The 16822-nt window shown below is 48.2% G+C and overlaps 1 long non-coding RNA gene across 1 annotated transcript; it reads right to left on the bottom strand.

Moving 5' to 3' along the window:
• Positions 1-383: 383 nt before the first annotated feature.
• LOC104652345 (uncharacterized) lies at positions 384-14761 on the bottom strand. The gene is made up of 4 exons (XR_005579803.2): positions 14648-14761; positions 11710-11858; positions 5909-6000; positions 384-674 (listed from the first exon to the last, which is right to left on the bottom strand). It is a non-coding gene; the product is annotated as an uncharacterized LOC104652345 (long non-coding RNA).
• Between the last annotated feature and the right edge of the window lie 2061 nt (positions 14762-16822).

Raw genomic sequence — 16822 nt, 5'->3', positions numbered from 1 at the left:
TTTTTTTTGAGACAGAGTCTCGCACTGTCACCCAGGCTGGAGGGCAGTGGTGCAATCTCAGCTCACTGCAACCTTCACCTCCTGGGTTCAAGCAATTCTTGTGCCTTAGCCTCCCAAGTAGCTGGGATTATAAGCACACACCACCACACCTGGCTAGTTTTTATATTTTTAGTAGAAATGTGCTTTTGCCATTTAGCCCAGGCTGGTCTCGAACTCCTGACCTCAAGAGATCCACCCACCTTGGCTTCCCAAAGTGCTGAGATTACAGGTGTGAGCCATCACGCCCAGCCAAAAACTTCGAATCTTTAGGCATATTCAGGCTTTTAAATAGCTTTTCACCCTTCCCAGTATTCATGCATTGATTTCACAAACACTTCTTTTTGTTTAACTTTTATTTTCATTTCGGGGATACATGTGACTGTTACATAGGTAAACTTGCATCATGGGAGTTTGTTGTACAGATTAGTTTCATCACCCAGGTATTAAGCACAGTACCCGATAGTTAACTTTTCTACTTGAGAATATCTGTGTAGCTGGAGCTACAAAGAGAGTATGAAGGACAGACATGGAATTAGAGGAGTCCGAATACTTGGTTTCCAGCTCCAGCTCTGATAGGCACTGTTCGTGTGATCCTGGGCAAATCACTTCCCTTCTCTAGGCTTTAGTGTCCTCATCTGTAAAATGGAGTGTTAGATTTGTTAATATCTAAGGATGTTTCCTTTCTTCTTACCTATAATCAACATCTTAACCTGTGAGCTACAGATTCCCAGAGCGGAGGGACTAGAATTTTTGTTAAGTGGTCTGGGAAGTAGTCTATGCATCAAGCATTATCTACAAATAATACACAAAATTACAATTCCTTTGGTGTGTGTTGGCGCAAGGAGGCTAATGCGCTTTGCACTTGAAAGGGTGGAAGCTCTGGTGTGAATAGCACCGGCTATCATCCTGACTTGCACAGAGCTTACAGTCTAGCAAACATATAACCTAAGCAACTTGAATACAATTAAAGAAACAGATGTAGCTCCTGAAAGTTCAGAGGCAGGAGAGACGAGTAAAAGCAGGAAAGTTCCCTTAGAAGTAATAGACACCACTGAGAAATTGAGAGAATTATTTTTTCCTTTTCTTTCTTTCTTTTTTTTTTTTTTTAAGACGGGGTTTCACCATGTTGGTCAGGCTGATCTTGAACTCCCGACCTCAGGTGATCCGCCCGCCTTGGCCTCCAAAGTGCTTGAATTGCAGGTGTGAGCTACCGCACCCGGCTGAAATAAAGAGGATTATTGGCATCTCCTCACCCCACCATAGGAAATGCACCAAATTTTACATACAATTGCTGGGTGATCACAGGCCTTCAAGTTCACCTCACAGAGCCCATCTCAGTTCTAAATCAAGGTTAAGAACTATTGATTTAGATAGGCCCATAAGCAGAAATCAGACAAGTCTGGAGCAAATCCCTAACTTGAATTCTTGAAAAAGGGCACCATACAAGCTTGTAGGAGAGGCTAGAGACACTTTGGGATTGATGGCCCCAGGACCTGAGAGGTCTTGATCAGAGAGAAGGGGGCACAGGGATGCTTGAGTGAAATAAGCCTCTGCTTTTTCTGATAGATGAAGCAATTTATTATGCTGTTTCAGAAGACCAAACTCATAAGCTTCAAAACATAAACAAGCAGAGCCTCTTAAATCACTGGGCAATTGTTTACAAATTAAATCATCTCTTCATAACAAAAAGAGACCAGGCTGAGAATCCACAACCTCCATAATTAGACGCAGACAGGCAAGGAATCAAGAAGGGCCCCTGTGGGAATGAGACCTCATCTGAGATGGTCCCATTCAGAGGCAAGGCCACTGGCTAGAAAACCCTGCCTCCGTTCTCATGAGTGAGTTGCTTGGGGTAGTAGAAACCTGATGGACATATAACAAGATTTAAAAGATAAAAATATGCTTTTGATCCTGAGGTGGTAATCAGTTGATTTAAAGGCTATGGCCAACACCTCCAGCATTCAGCAGTCTCGTAGCAAAGGACAAAGGACCCAATAGCAAAGTGTAGTTTGATCGAGCCAATGACACAGACCCCCTGAGTGACTGTGGGCCTGGAATGCCTCCCGAGTCAGAGCTTCTCCCACTCTAATGTATATCTGAGTCACCCAGCATCCTGTTACTATGTGGATTCCGATTCAATAGGACTGGGATGCAGCTGAGATTCTGCATTTCCAACAAGTGCCCATGATGCTGGTTCCCAGGGCAAGATAATGGCAGTGACAGCAGAGCAGAGCTAAATCCATGGACTCTGGGGTCAGATGGGCCTGAGTTCAAATCTTGGCTTCCTTATCCCACTGGCTGAATAATCTTAGCTACTTAGCCCGTTTGAGATTCAGCTCTTTATCTGTAAAAGAGGAATAACAGGCAGGATTACCTGTTTATTCAATAAATATCTATTAACATCTTCTATGTGTCAGGCTTGTGCTAGGCCCTGGGGATAGAATGGTGAGACGAAGCAGATTTCGGTTCCTGCTCTCGGGGATCTGACGGTCTTTGAGATGATGGATGTAAAATATTTAACACAGTGCCCGGTACCTGGTAAGAGCTCAACAAATGATATCTATTTTTATTAGTAGCAGTATAGTATCATCAATTTCAAGCACCTCGGGGAGAGAACTCTTCCGTTAAGTACTGACTTCCTGAAAGGAGTTGCGATTCATTCTGTAATAAAGGGGACACAGAGACGAAGGGTATAGGGTATATGGTCCCGCCCCTTGAGGAGCTCCGGGTTTTTTGGAGAGATGTGTATTTAGCCCAGATGTAGCATAAGTTAGATATGGAGTTCGCTCTGTTCACAGGCTTGACCCAGAACCACTAGCCTTCACATGCTTCTCAAAGTTGGCCCTGTTTCTCTCTTGGTTGCCCTGACCCCAACCTTTGTTTTTTGACTCTGCCTTCCATTTTTACCCTTTTCCTACCCTTTGACTTAAAATGCTTTACTCCCTCAGTAATGACTGTAACCCAACCCCTGCTGGATAGACAACCTGTAGACTTCCCACTGGAAGCTATGTATCACCCGGTAGGCCTCCCTTACCTTCCTGCCCACCAGGATCATAAAATGGATCAGTCTAGGCACCTGCTATGTCATGGAACTCTGGAAGAAAATCACAAAGACTTGGAATGCTGTGCCTTCCACTGGAACTCTCAATAGGCTGAATATCAGGAGGCTGGAGAGCATGGATGGTGTTGATAAGGAAATGGTAATGTGCTTCCAGATGGGCTGGGCGTAGACACCTAGGTCTGGGCCTTCCTGTGTCCCATTCCTGGTACAGGCTTCACTACAGTGGGGCTCTAAGTCAAGGCCAGTGAGAAGGTGAGAAGGGAGCGACTTCAAGAAACAGCTAATGGAAGGAGACTCAGAGCCTTAATCTTAAAATCAGCTGAAACAAGCAGACAATTGTTGAAATTGTCACAAGCAGCACTGGGGCCTATGGATGCAGTGAGGAGTGGGGCATAGTCCCTGCCCTCATGGAGTTTACCATCAAGTACAGAAAGCCAAGAATAGCAGCGCATGACCGCACAGCGTGGCGGGCACCGTCATGGCGGACACATTGGAACCAGTGCAGCCCATCAGCAGAGGCTTCCCGGGAAGAGCACTTCAGCTGAGACCTGAAGGAGACGGGTGAGGCCAAGGACGGCGAAAGGAAGGAGCATATGAACAGCACACAGAAGGCTGGACCAAGAGGATTGGTCCATGTGATCACGGAGGCAGGTGTGAGGCATGGACCTGTTGAGGAGGCCAAGGGCAAGCCGTTGGAAGTCTAACCATTCTGAGGAACCTGGACACCTCCCCGAGGGCAATGGGGAGCCACCGAAGGTTCCGCAGTACAATTCAGCACCCGTTATTAGTCTGCTTTTACAGATGGGAAACTGAGGCACCAAGGAGTGGTTAGGTAACTGGCCAGAGGTCACAATACCAGAAAGCGCTAGGGCCAGGATTCCCTGCCATCTGAGGCCAGAGCCTACACTTTCCAGCACGCTGTTAAGTGCAGACACAGGTACAAATACACATACATTAAAAAAAAATAAAATAAAATACAGCCGCGGCGCAGGGCTCAGCCAGAGGCCTTACAGGCAAACTCTATTTAAACCCGTTTAACAAGGAGCCTCTTAATGATCTCATTAGCCTGGACAGGGCCCTTAGGAAACTTGAGGCGAGGCTCTGCTTTAAATGAGGCTTCTTTGAAGTGGCCACCACCTGAAGCAGCCACCTGAGTGGCGGGTAACAACAGGAGCCTGTGAGCCCCGCGCCCACTTGGGCTGCAGCCACGGGGCCTCTAGCACAGCAAGACTTGGCCTCAGTGGGGCCCATGGCGCCCGTCGGGTTGCTGTTAGCTCGCTCCCAGCCACCCTCTCTGCAGGCCCATTCAGAAGGGCGATCTGGCTGGCCAGGCCACAGTGAGGTCATGCGTCATGATGGTGGTGGTTGGAAGGAGACTGTGGCCTTGCCTAGGCCTCGCCCTCTCACTTCTGGACTCCCAGGCTCCCCTTGGCCTGGCCTGGCTCGTGATCAGGGATGCCTCATGGTTCTCCCTGACCCCAGGCTCTACCTCCACCCTCTCTATCCCCAGTTCCTCTCATCAGTCCTCCTGTTTCTCGACTAACCCCTTTCCCTTCCAGCCACCCAACTCTGATCTTTCATGATCCCCTTAAGGGTGGGTGCCTGATTTTCCACAGGTGCAGCTGTGAGACCCCACCCAAACATCACCCCCAACCCCAGCTCCCTGGATTCCTGCTGCTCTGGTCAGCTCTGGGGACTCTGGACCTGCTCTCCTCCTGTCTGAGGGGGAGTCAGCATCCCATCAGGGTCAGGCCACATAGCTCCTAAGCTGCCCCGAGAAACGACTGGGGGTGACTGACCTTCTGAGGAATACGCACCTAAAACCCAGACAGGCAGAAGGAACCGATTCACCTTTTCAGAACTGCATGCGGAGGCCCTCCCAGCAGGCTGTGGCTGCCGCCCTGCCTATTAATAGTCAAGCAGCTGTTTGCCTCTCTGAATGAGACTCTTTATTGCAAGCTGCGTTGACAAAACAGTTCCTGCTCCTTCCTGCCCAGAATATTTGGGGGTGGAGGGGCCACAGTGAGATGTTCCTTCCTTCCAGGGACATTCAGAAGATCAGCACTGGGACAGACGTTAGCAGAGACCCCCTGAAAATCAGGGCCAACGCCAAGCTCATTATTGCCACCTCCTCCGCCCCTCACTCGCTCCTCTGCTCACGTTTCCAGTTTCAGCCAGCAGCTCCACTGTTCTTGGTACTTTCACAACATTCTCATCCCTCCTTTGTTCCATGCCAATCTAGAAGCCTCAAAGGTGAGGCCTTGGGCCAGCGCAGTGACTCACACAAGTAATCTCAGCACTTTGGGAGGCCGAGGTGGGTGGATCACTTGAGCCCAGGAATTTGAGACCAGCCTGAGCAACATGACAAGACCCCATCTCTACAAAAATACAAAAGTTAGCTGGGTGTGGTGAGCATGCCTGTAGTTCCAGCTACTTGGGAGGCTGAGGTAGGAGAATCACCTGAGCCTGGGAGTTCTAGGATCTAGCAAGCTATGATCATGACACTGCACTCCTGCCTGGGTGACAGAGCATTACCCTGTCTCAGAAAAAAAAAAAAAGTTAAGGCCTCTTCTGACATCTGGCCTCACCTCCCATGCCCCGCCCCCTCAATCAGCTAAGTAGGTGATTTGACATGCTCTCCCTTACCTCCTGGCCTTTGCACATGCCATTTTCTCTGCCTGATGCTCCCTTTCCCCAGATCTTCCTGTGGTTGATGGTCCCTTAAGTCTTGGCTTGGAAGAGACCGCACTAGAAAGACTTGTCTCCCAAAACCCACCTCGGTGTGCCTCCGTGCTCGTCTGAACTTACCTCGTTACCTGAAGTTCTTTCTGGGAGGGTAGACATGGGGCCTTTTTCTTCTCTTGCTTGCCTCTACCAGCTGCCAGGACACTGACACTGAGCTGAATCAAAGAAAGATACATGAATGCTTCCCTCTCTTTCCCCAAGCCCCCATGCTCTGACCAGTCAGCAAGTCCTGTTCATTCAACCTGGTAAAGAATGAGAGATCTGGAGACAGGCTGCCTAGGTTTGAATCATGGCTCTGCCACTTATCAGTTGAGGGATCCTTGGACAAATCATTAACCTTGCAGAGCCTGTTTCCTTAACTGTAAAATGGAGCCAGTCATAGTTCCTGCTTCCTAAGGTTACTATAAGAAGTCAAGGAATGGCCAGCATAGAGCCACATGCCCGTAATCCCAGCACTTTGGATCACTTGACATCAGGAGTTCGAAACCAGGCTGGCCAACATGGCAAAACCCCATCTTTACTAAAAATCAAAAATTGGCTGGGTGTGGTGGCATGCTCCTGTAATCCCAGCTACTCAGGAGGCTGAAGCAGGAGAAAGGCTTGAACCCAGGAGGCGGAGGTTGTGATGAGCCACTGTACTCCGGCCTGGGCAACAGAGCAAAACTCCATCTCAGGAAGAAAAAAAAAAAGTCAAGGGACAATGTTTATTAAATGCCTAGCCCAGCATCTGACACAATCAGTAAATATTAGCTGCATAAATAATTTTACTCAATGTTTCCATCTGACCACAGAAACTTCCCCTATCCATGCCTCCTCCACCCCCACTTAACCATCATCCACAGTGGGGAGTGTCCCACAGCACATGCTTTCAGAAATGCCTCTGTCGTTAACACTCCTGCCATTGACCAAGTGAGGCATGTGGGGCCAGAGGAACAGAGGACAGAGCCATGTGCCTACATATTAGGCCTGATGGCTTGGCCACATTGCTGCATCTTGGCCTAAGGAGCTAAGCTTGTGGCTGCCTGTGGGTCCAACAGCCTGCAGGGTCGGGTCTCCCAGGAAAGGACCAGGTGCCAAGGGATCACTGTCTTCATATTACAGCAGGCTGGCACAAGTTTTGGTTCCCATGGATCCTCAGGATAGCCTAAGGCACACTTAGGCCAGGAATTAATGGAGTTTTGTTCCTTCCCTGCTTGACGCGTACCTGGAGATGAGGGCTGTGTAAAGGAAGAAGATGTGTGTTTAAGCCTTGGTGCTGATGCTGTCTGCCTGCTGGAGGCTGGCTGGCTGCTCCTGCTCCCCTGGGCTCCAGAGCCTTCTTAAATTGTCTTCAAAGAGGGAACACTAATCCCTGATTGCTGCAGGATTTTTGAGTCCCCAAAACACATCCATTTTCACGATCTCACTTGATTCCTTAACTGCTCTCCCTGTGAGCAGACTAAGCCTCTCCCCAACTTGGCCAATTATAAATGTGAGGGTCAGAAAACACAATGCGCCTTGCCTAAGGCCACAGAGTAATGATGTGGCCAACCTGAGGCTAGAACCCAGGTATCCTGGCTCCCTGTCCAGTGCTCTTACCACCCTACCTGGCTGCGGTCCAAGGCATGTAGTGGAATGTTCACTGGTACGAGGGAACCAGGCTCCCCGCTTTTTTAAAATTCAATGTTATTGAGCACCTACTGTTAGCCGTAGTATTAGGGATGAAATTATAGGCCTTTGGGGTGTGTGTGTGTGTGTGTGTGTGTGTTTTAATGGCTTTATTAAGGTGTAGATTATATGTAAAAACTGCACATATTTAATGCATACAGGACCCAGGACTTTTAAGCAAACAGCTCTAGGCCCATAAACATATGAAAAGATGTTCAACTTCATTAGAATTCAGAGAGATGCAAATTGAGACCATTATGAGATCCTTTTATACCCGCTGGATTGGCAAGAAATTAAGGACCCTGACAATACCAAGTGTTGTCAAGGATGTGGATCAACTAGATGCTTATACACTGCTTGAAGGAATGTCTATGGGAATCAGTGACTTGGAAAATCATCCAGTATGATCTTGTAACGCTGAACGATCACTCCCTGCAGCCTCACAGTTCCACTCCTAGGCAACATAGACTCCCAGGAACATACACACCCATGCTTACCATTGTGACCACACAGGTTGTTAGAATCTTGAAATACCTCCATGCCAGTTGGTAAATAGCTACTATTTCAAGTCTCCCCCACTCTTTTACCATGTGACTCCCTGTGATCCAACTGCTCCCAGTGTCTCTCTTAGGTACCCACCCAAACTCCCTACAATCCAGCAACTAAAAGGTTAATACCGCATCGACTACTCCCAGGACCACATTCCAGCTCCACAGCATCCGTTCTGATTGCTCAGTGCCCTCGCCTCTGCCTCTCCGGTTGTTTATTGTTATTGTGTCCACCCTAGAGAAACCCTTCCTCATGTGCACCAAGAGGAATGCACAAGGTTATTCATAGAATCAATGTTGTTAATAGAAACAGCAGTAACCACAACCACCACAATAACCAAACAAATATAAATAACCTCAGGTCCACGGAAGGGAGATGCCCATCCAAGCTGCTTCCTTCTGTCAGCTTAGAGAAGCTCCTGCAGGTTCAGGGCAGGCAGAAGAGATGGGCTCATTTCCTTCCTTCCTTCCTTCCTTCCTTCCTTCCTTCCTTCCCTTCTTTCTTTCTCTTTCTTTCTTTCTTTCTTTCTGTCTGTCTGTCTTTTTTTCCCTCCCTCCCTCCCACCCTCCCTCCTTTCCTTCCATCCTTCCTTCCTTTTTTTTTTTTTTGACAGAGTCTCACTCTGTTACCCAGGCTGGAGTGCGATGGCAGGGTCTCAGCTCACTACAACCTCTGCCTCCCAGGTTCAAGCAATTCTCCTGTCTCAGCCTCCCAACTAGCTGGGACTACAGGTGCTGCCACCACACCTCACTAATTTTTGTATTTTTAGTAGAGACAGGGTTTCACTATGTTGATCAGGGTGATCTTGAACTCCTGACATCGTGATCCAAGATGGGATCATTTTCCAGTAGGATCCAGGCCCAGGCAGATGGTCATGCACACTCTGTGCCTTAGGTTGTGTCTTATTTACCATCCAAGGTAGCAGTTAGCATTCTTCATCCCATTTTCCAAGTAAGGAAAATGAAACATAGAGAAGTAATGTAACTTGCCCGATGTCATCTATTGTAGAGCTAGGGTTTGAGCTCATGTCTGTGTGATTTCAAAGCCCAATCGCTTCTTCGCCACTACAGGCATATTACCATATCTTGGTGTATGGGACTTTTTTCCACTTGGGATTCCCCTGCAACACACAGGAAAATGCTCAGTGAATAGACTGTGATCCAGCAAAGCAGTCAATCAATCTGTTGTGACTGACTTCAGCCTCTGCACTAGGCCTCACTTCCCACTTATCTCCCTGATTCCTGAAATCCAGACCAGATCATTTTGCCCTGAGAGCCCTTGTTTCCTGATTTCCTGATTTCCTGATTTTGAACCTGGATTTGTAAGATACATCTCTGAGACCACTCCAAATATTTAAACACAAACACTGCAACTCTAGTCATTCCTTCCTTCTGTGATTCCTTAATTTTTTTTTTTTTTTTTTTTTTTTTTTGAGTTGGAGTCTTGCTCTGTCCCTTATGCTGGAGTGCAGCAGCATGATCTTGGCTCATTGCAATGTCTGCCTCCTGAGTTAAAGCGATTCTCCTGCCTCAGCCTCCTGCGTAACTGGGATTACAGGCATGCGCCACTATGCCCGGCCAATTTTTTTTGTCTTTTTAGTAGAGATGGGTTTCGACATGTTGCCCAGACTGGTCTCAAACTCCTGAGCTCAGGCAATCCACCTGCCTGGGCTCCCAAAGTGCTAGGATTATAGGCGTGAGCCACCTCACCTGACCTTATTCTTTAAATATTGATTGCACACCCATATGTGCAAGGCACCGAGCTGAGCTTGGGAGGAACAGCAGTAGCCAGACACAGTCCCTGCTTTCTGGATCTCTCAGCCTGCCCTGGGCGCCCCCAACCCTGAAACACATTCCTCAGAGCAGCCGGGTGCTGACATGAAGCCCGCACGCCTGGCTCAGTGGCCCTTCAACCCAGCAAAACAGCAAAGCCAGGAGGCTGGCACTGTAGCGCCTGGGTGTTTTGTCCCCACATGCCCCCTGTCTGACCTTCTGCCTGAGGAAAGAGTTTGTTTTTGCTCCGGGAAGAGAGGTATAGCTGTGGGAAATTCAATGTGCTTATTTATTTGTTTGGCTTCCCTAATTTAATCTCCTTAATGAATAAAAATAAAGATAGCATATTTGCCCAAATAGCAACAGGCCCCACCTGAGATGTTATTACGCTTTCCAGAATTAGTCGAACCATTACTGCTAGTGGCCAATGTGCCCAGGGCAACGGAGGGTTAGAAGCCCGAGCTCCCAGCCCAGCTCTGCCAATGATGGTTTGATATCGGGAAAGTCCTTTCACCTCTTAGGTCTTGCTTCCCTCCTTTATAACACGAAATTCTTGATGCTTATAAAGTCAGAACTTTCACTATCGCAGTTTTTGTTCATAATATGCTGTGAAGAAGGCATTTTGATCGTATTTTATTGGAGGAGAAATTAAAGCAGAAGAGACAGAAGAGTCCAAGTGACCCAACTCATAAGAGGCAGAGATAGGAGCTGAATCCAGGCTCCTAACTCTTGCATGGGGTCCTTTTGTCCTCACCAGGGTTTCTCATACTTGAGTAACATACTGATGCCTCCAAAACCATTCTCACTGGCCCTAAGAACATGTCCAGAAATCTTAGGAGTTTGAAGACAAAGAAATTTAATCTACAGCAAAATCTTAGTTTATTCAGGTGGCTGTGAAATCATTGATGATCCCAGCATCAATGTGATCACAGACACAAGCATCAACACAGCACTGAAATCACATGTCTACACAATGTTATAAGGCAGATGCTTAAATGATCCATAAATACAACTTTTTTCTGAGACCGAGTTTCACTCTTGTTGCCCAGGCTGGAGTGCAATGATGTGACCTCTGCTCACTGCAACTTCTGCCTCCCGGGTTGGAGCAATTCTCCTGCCCCAGCCTCCCAAGTAGCTGGGATTACAGGCGCCCACCACTACAGCTGGCTAATTTTGTATTTTATTTGAGGCAGGTTTCATCATGTTAGTCAGGCTGGTCTTGAATTCCTGACCTCAACCTCAGGTGACCCACCACCTCAGCCTCCCCAAAGTCCTGGGATTACATGTGTGAGGCACCCCGCCTGGCCTAAAAAAAATTTTTTTTTTTTAAGAGATGGAGTCTCGCTCTGTCTCCCAGGCTGGAGTGCAGTGGTGCGATCTCGGCTCACTACAGCCTCTACCTCCCAAGTTCAAGCAATTCTTCTGTGTCAGCCTCCTGAATAGCTGGGATTACAGGTGCATGTTGCCATGCCCAACTAATTTTTTGTATTTTAGTAGAGATGGGCTTTCACCGTGTTACCCAGGCTGGTCTCGAACTCCTGAGCTCAGGCAATTCGTCCACCACAGGCTCCCAAAGTGCTAGGATTACAGGCGTGAGCCACTGTGCCCGGCTAAAATGTTTAATTATTTTAGATTATCATTGAAATGAAAATTAAAAATTAAACTCTTGAAGCACTTGTTGGAACCGTCCCCCTTCCCATTCTGAGATTCTATCATGCTGCCTCCACATTGCCTGAAAACCCCTCCCGGTTCTAACATTCTTTGAGTTTCCCTGGTAACCATCTGCTGGTGGAAATGACAATTAAGCTGTTCAGCCGCCTGGTTCACTTAGTTCCCCCATTGTGGCTCTGTGCCAGGGTCAAGACGGCCTGAATTTGCCCACCTGCAGCAACATACCAAAGGAGCGGGATCCTCCCAGGGACGGATGAGTCTCAAAACACAGAGTAGAAAAAGCCTGCACCTGGATGGACGTGGCTCATCCTTCCTCCACCTCATCCACGAATCCATCTGTTCTGCATTTACTCTCGCCTGTTATGTTCCAGGCCCTAAATTTGCGGGAGAGAGGTTGGGGTGAAAAATTAAGCAAAGTTTACCTTGGTGTATATAATGTACTACCATCAATATTGTGTGTGTGTGTGCGCGCGTGTGTGTGCGTGTCCGTGTGCATGTGTGTGTGCGTGTGCACGTGTGTGCATGCGTGTGCGTCCGTGTGTGCATGCGTGTGTGTGAACGTGTGCGTGCGTGTGTGCGCGCGCGTGTGCGTGAGTCCGTGCGGGTGCGGGTGTGCGTGTGTGTGTGTGTGTGTGCGTGTGTGTGTGCGTGTGTGTGTGCATGTGCTTATGCACAGTCATATCTCAGCTCTGGTAATATTGCTTCCTCCTGGGAAGATAACTGAGAAGCTGGGGAACAGAGGGTGGGTGGCCTTTTCTCTGTACCCTTTGCATACCTTTACATGTTTGTATCATGAGTATGTCTCGCCTACTCCAAAAATAGTCTTCAATTTTGAACTACATTCTTCACTGGCATCCAGTGCTCTGGCCATGTGAGCAGGCTGACCCTTCAGAAGTGGTGATGGTAGGGTGACTCGAGGTCAGTAAGTGGAAGGAAGAAGGAGGCATCGTCCAGCCCTATTGGCCATGGGCTCTGTGGCTTTGTCCAGGAGGCTGCTGGTCCCAGAGACCTCTGCCCACCTTACCCCCAAACCTGTTCCTGTGTATTCTGTGCCCAGGATGAACTGCTCAGAGGTGATGGAGTACCCCCGTGCCATGGCCTCAAGAGACCTGCTTGTGTGGGCTGACATGTGGTCACAGTGAGTGAAAGTGAATGGGCACGTGTGTCCTTTTCTTTCTCCAGACAAATATTTTCCTTGGAGGCTGCAGATGTCCTCCCAACCCTGCTGCCAGGGTGACTGGGCAGCTTTGAGTGGCCGTGGTGTATGGAGGCCATGGGATACATTCCCTGTCATCTTGTTTTCTGGAGACATCACAAATGCCACTTCCGGAAGTTCCTGCCTCCGGAGTCATCAACCATGGACCCAGGAACAGCTCAGAACCCAGGGCCATGGGTGGGACGGAGAGGAAGGGGACTGGTGTCTCATGTCTCGCATGCCTCAGCTCCTCCAGAGACCCAGCTCCACTTGCAGATGCAAAGTTAGATTTGGAGATATTGCTTTGAGCCCTTGAGGCCAGGCAAGATTAGGATAACCACACTGGGTAGCTCTCAGGGAACAGTGTCTTCTGAGACTTTTCTCAGTGAATCCCCCCTCTCCCTGGGGGATTTCAAGACGCCCCGCTGTGCACTGGCCTGCTCCCTCTAGCTTCATAGCATCCTTGAGAGCTCAAGATAGTTCTCATCCTTATTTTACAAGTAAAGAAGCTGAAACCCAGAGGTAAAATATGTTTTTACCCCAAGTTCGCCAGCCTGTAAATCACCCAGCCTGAATTTCAACCCTAGTGGGCCCTGCTCTAAAGCCCATGCTCCTAACATTCCACCTGAGATCAAAGCCTCCTGAGGAGGGTGCCAAGCCAAGAAATGGCCTCAGCTTCCTTTGGACTGCATAATCCCAAGCCGTAGAGGAAGACATTGATGCAGTTCATTATATTCAAGCCTAAAGCCTTTGTGCATCGCAAGGCTGCATAAATAAAGTGAAAACAATCCACACACTGGCAAAAGAGAGTCACAGCAGACCACAGGATTAGAGCTCCTGCAAATCAATAAGAAAGACACAAACAGCACCATGGAAACACGGACAGAGGGTAAAGAGGCAATCCACAGAGGAGGAAAAGAATCCAAACCACCAGCACAATTACGAAAACTGTTTAACTCCACTGATCAGAGACAGAGAACTTAAAAACAAGAATGAGAGACATTGGGCCCCCATCAGAGCGACAAACATTTCAAAGTCTGACTATTGCCAGCTTGAGTCTGGATGTGGAGCCACAGAAACTCACCCTTTCAGATACAGCAGGGAGCCCCAAGATGCTCACACACCCGGCCACTCCTCCCCAGGCATATGCAAGGCACACACGTGTATGGTCACGGCAGTGCGGTTTTTATTGTGGAAAACTGGACATCACCCAACTGCCCATCAACAGGAGAATGGATTGATAAACTATAGTACATGCCTACAATGAAATGGATCGAACAGTGGAGATATGTATACTGGTGCTCTGCATGTCAAACACAATGTTGAATGAAAACAAGCAAGTTGCAGAAGGCAATGCACAATATTATGCCATTTACAAAAAGTTGAAAGCTACAAAGCAACGCTTTCCATGTTTTATGAATGAATACCTGTATAGCATATACATAAACATGTTTAGAAACAACTCATGCCAACTTCAGGGAATGAGCTGGTGACTATCTCTGGGCAAAGGGAAGGAAAATGAACGGAGACACTCTTATTTATTTGAAATGTCTTATTTCACAATCTAGGCCGGCCGCTGTGGCTCACACCTTTTATCCCAGCATTTTAGGAGGCCAAGGCAGAAGGAGGATTACTAGAAGCCAGGAGATCGAGACTAGCCTGGACAACAAAGCAAGATCCTGTTTCTACAAAAAGTTTCTAAAAATTAGCTGGGCATGGTAGTGTGTGCCTGTAATCCCAGTTAATCTGGAGGAAGACAGCAGAACAAAACACTTGCCTCTAAAAAAAAAAAAATTAAGGAAAAGAACTCTAGGCGGAGCATGGTGGTTCCATGCCTGTAATCTCAGCACTCTGGGAAGCTGAGGTGTTTGGATCACCAGAGGTCAGAAGTTCGAGACTGCCTGGCTAACCTGGTGAAACCCCATCTCTACTAAAAACACAAAATTAGCCGGACATGGTGACTCATACCTGTAATCCCAGCTCCTTGGGAGGCTGAGGCAGGAGAATCGCTTGAACCTGGGAGGCAGAGGTTGCAGTGAGCCAAGATCATGCCATTGCACTCCAGCCTGGGCAACAGAGTGAGACTCTGTCTCAAAAAGAAAGAAAGAAAGAAAGAAAGAAAGAAAGAAAGAAAGAAAGAAAGAAAGAAAGAAAGAAAGAAAGAAAGAAAGAAATCAAGATCATGAGAACATGGAACTGTATGTATATGTCCCTGCATTTTTCACAGGCCAAATATCTTAGATTTTAAAAATCAGGGAGCTGGGCAGTTCCTCTAAGGTCAATTGTCTTTCAGGTCACTGAGCACTGTTTGAGAGTTTCATCTGGAATTAACTTCCCATTCATTGGCCCAAATTCTCTTCTTTAAGAATCCCATGGGAAAATCCAAGGGCTGGTGGCATACATGTGAACTAGCTCCTGCCCGCAGCAGGCTGACTGGGCAGGCTGGCAACTGTGAGAGGAGGCCACGTCTCCCAGCCACCCCCTCCACTGACATCTCCCTCCACCCTCTCCCACCACCATCCCTTGCCACCCCTCTGGCCTTCTCAGCAAATGGTAGCTCACACAGCCTGTTTTCTTCTGTAGAAAGTCCTTGACAAGCCCAGAGGAAAGGAGACTCAAAGAAACACTACCACTTTTGTCAGTGGAGTTGTCTTTGCTAACCATGGACTAGGCTTAACAAGGGACACTCAGAAAAACTGAGCTGGGAGTCAGGACAACTGCTGGGTGACTTTGAGTAAGTAACACAACCTCTCTGAGTAGTCTCCACAGGTACATCGAGGGAGGTGTGTGGTTTGAAACCTCAAAGCCTCAGAATTCACTAGAGAGATTTTAGAAGCCCAGATGTGGGGGTCCCAAACCAGATGTTGCTTGAGGTGAGTCCTTGGAATTGTATTTCCATTGACTAGGAGGATGATTCCAATGCACAGCTAAGCCTGGGAATCATTAGACAGTCGTGGCAGATTGGAGATTCAGGTATGTGAGCAAACTCTGTCCACATCGCCTATTTTCTCTCCCCACCCCCAGTGCCTTCCTGCATCCTTGTTAATCATCACCCTGAATAGTTTATGCCAAGCAGGGTGCTGGGTGAGAATGAGGGAGCAGATGAGCTTCCAGAATGAGGCCCCTTTCAGCCTCCCACTCCTTAGTAACCGCAGGGAAGCTGAGAAAGAAGGCAGGAGGGGGAGTCAGCATTGTACCCTCCACAGGTAGAGGAGGGTCTGGGAGGGCAGGGGCACATGGCCCATCTGCTGAATTCCTGACCCTCTGCCCAAGGCTCAGCCTCCCAGCCCTGGGCCAGCTCCTTCTCCCTGTCTCCACCCCTACCAAAGGCAGGAGTCTGCAAATCACAGCATTCTAGAGCAACAAAAGCGGACAAACGTTCTCCAGATTGCAGCCATTCACTGCTGTCTTACCACCTGTATATTATTTAATTGGTACTTTCTTTTACATTGACTCACTGTTTTTTACTTGAATGCCTACTTTAGCCCCATTCTTAGCAATAATATCTGCGAAATAACAGGTTTGATGTGCTAGTTATTTTTTGTCTAATACACATTAAAATAAATACATAATGATTTCCATTTTAAAATGTCCATCTTATCTCTTGAAGTCACTGTGCATCACCACGCTTTGAGAAACACTGAGCTCGTCCAACCCTGCCGTTGCACAGAGATGCACACCGAGGCCCATGGAGGGGTGGAGCTCACCAGAGGTCCTGCCCCTGGGGTGGAACCTGATATCCACAGATGTCCAGCTGGGCAGGCCCCAGGCGCCCTGGTGACCTTGACCTTTTGAGGGGCCGTTCTTTGGTTGTGCACTGCCCCCTCCCGGCTGGTTCTTCTGCAACACATGACCTCCTGGAGGAAGCAGCCAGGAAGGGTGGAGGCAGGGCACCTTGCTGCAGAACACAGATAACTGACTGCCCAGGGTTGGAAGGCTGGACAGTCAGGGAAGGCACCATTGCAGAGGCAGCCTTTGCACTTGGCTTTGAAAGATGAATAGGAAACAGTCAAGCTTTGAAGAGCAAAAGGCAGCTCTGTCCAAATGGCATGAAGGGAGTGAGATGTTCTGAGGACAGACAGTACTCAAGATTTAGTGGCTGGTTTGGATGATAGGAGACACACCAGGGAAAAGACTGGGATG

The sequence above is a fragment of the Saimiri boliviensis genome, chromosome 1 (assembly GCF_048565385.1).
Source record: "Saimiri boliviensis isolate mSaiBol1 chromosome 1, mSaiBol1.pri, whole genome shotgun sequence".
Lineage (NCBI taxonomy): Eukaryota > Metazoa > Chordata > Mammalia > Primates > Cebidae > Saimiri > Saimiri boliviensis.
Note: the sequence above shows the minus strand (reverse complement) of the source record. Positions and strands in the feature narration are given on the sequence as shown.